This window comes from Phaethon aethereus, assembly GCF_964289735.1.
Source record: "Phaethon aethereus genome assembly, chromosome: 2".
NCBI lineage: Eukaryota > Metazoa > Chordata > Aves > Phaethontiformes > Phaethontidae > Phaethon > Phaethon aethereus.
Window position 1 is genome coordinate 119,493,170 of NC_138582.1, and position 2,401 is coordinate 119,495,570.

Here is a 2,401-nt window from a genome sequence, read left to right on the forward strand (position 1 = left end):
AATCTCTTCAAGCTCGTTTAGTCATCTTTTTATTGATTAACAAATTATTTAAGTTTTCTTTACTAAATGAATTGGGCCTTTAGTGTATAGCTGTTGCTGGCCATCACCATGCCTTTTTTTTTAATTCTGAGGTTCTGAAGATGGACAGAGATGAAATTCACATCCACCTCCCTCTGATGTTACTTGGGAGTCTCTCTGTTGACAGCAGTGGGGACTAGATATTTCCTGGAGCATATCTATTATTTTTCTTTAAGTGCTGATTTGGGCTTTTACATTACAAAATGTGTATCTTTTAGACTACAAATGTTTGCTTCTGTGGCTGACACTAGTGATGACTGTGAAATGCTTTCTCTTGTCTCTTTTTGTATGATACTTTCTAGGATTTTTGTGTTTATAATGTTTTCAAAATGTCTGTCTGCATACACATCCTGCAGTAATTCTCTAAACTGTCTTTTCACTAATCCTTGCTAGCAATGGAGAAGGTGAAGGAATGAAGAAAAGTAAATATATTATTTAGCTGTAGGATATGTTAAATAAACAGCAAGATACTATTTATTAGGTTGTAAGGCAAGAAAAATCCTTGTAGACTGTATCAGATATTTCATGATATCTTCTTTGGCAACATCTTTCATTGGATGTTCTCATGGACAGAGCAATAGACCATACGTTTCTGTTAAACTATGGTAGGTAGTCCCATGGAACTATGAGTTCCATGCTGATGGAGAAGAGAAAGCTGGGAAACTGCTTTTGTGACTTATGTTAACTCTTACCTTCATGGTTCCTCTTTCATCAACACACTTCACAGCTGAATTGCTTTTATACACTTTTTCAGTGTAGTTTAGCAATTGTTTGTTTGTTTTTCCCTGTTGCCTTCCCTGGGGACTCTTTCTCCTTGCTTCCGTGAGAATGGGCAAAGGAATGAAATTACATTAAAATTCAACTTGGGGAAAAACAACAACTTGTTGGCTATGGAAAGAATTCCCAGGGGAAGTGTCAGATGCTTTATTGCATATGTTTTTTATAATTTGATTGGATGCAGTTTTAAAGAAATCCTGGGGGAAAAAATGCAGTCCTGAGAAAGGCGTGACCTAGAACAGCTTTTGAATCTCAGAATTTTTGGTTAACTAACCAAATTCAAAAAGCAGTTGAGTTGTCTCTTTTATAATGCTTTGTCCACGAGTTCCATGTGCTAGCAAGTAATACCGATGTTAAAACATCGGTGGTACTAGCATTGAATTCATAGCTTGTAGAAATGAGGGAGGGTATTTTACAATTGCAGAGCTGTTGCTCTGCCCATGTATTCCACAATGAGAGATGTCTGAAGCATTTCAGAATCAGTAGAACATTTTCACAACTATATGAACCAGGGTATTATTTTGGTGTGTGCTAATATTTTGTGTGAACTTTCTGAATTACCAAAAAGTGTGAGATACGGTCGTCATGTTTGTGTTTCAACTTGTCACAGTTTTGCTGCAAGAATGATGCATGAGAGTAAAGGTAGCTTGGCTCTTAAAGGAGAATTGCACTTTCAATTGAACTGGCTTATTTTTAATACTTATTGGAATAAGACTTGCTGTGGAGTTCAAGAATTTGTGGAACAAACCAGTCAAATCTTTCCTGTAGGCCTGAGTAGTATTTATATCGTATGTCATACCTCTGCTTTAGAGGCCCTGAGTCAGGAAGACTTTCCCTTTTCCTGAAAACAAGAATAGATTTAAGCGCTTTTCTGAGTTAAGGTTATGTGTAACCTCATATTTTAAATGCATTATGTGGTCTTTGAGTACTAACTTCTCTTCTTTTAATTTAAGTCTATTTTGGATAGGAAACTGTGGAAAAATAGCTTCTGACTTGCATTATTATATTTTGTAATTATCTTATTTTTAATATAGTTGTTTAGGAATAAAGTTTGAAGTGACAAAAAGAATATCAGTAATGAATCTGACAGTTTGGAGGGTTTGTTACGAGTTGCCTTTTTCACCTTTAAGAATCTGTCTGCAGCCTTATTCATAGTGCAGAAGACAGAGAAATTGCTTGTAATGAATATGAGTAATTATTTTTTCAAAGATTTTGTTTTTCTCTCAAGTTCATTAGGTCCCAGACAGACTAAACACGGACTGTGCTGTGTGCTGTTAACCGCATTGCATCTGTGAGTACAGACACTGCTGTGACAGCGCTGAGGGACTGGTTTGTTGGTGTTGCTAATAGACATGTGGCATTAGGACCTCCTCCTTCAGGTTGGAGGCTGAAAAAGCTTCCAGATGCTTCTCAGGGGTTTTGTCTCCTTTCTGTCTCCTGCTTAGATATTCTTTCTTTCCTCTCATTGCTTCCAGTGTTCTTGCTCTGCCTGTTTGCTGCTCTAAGGAGTCCAGGTCCCCAATCGTTATGGTTGCTCGAAGCAATG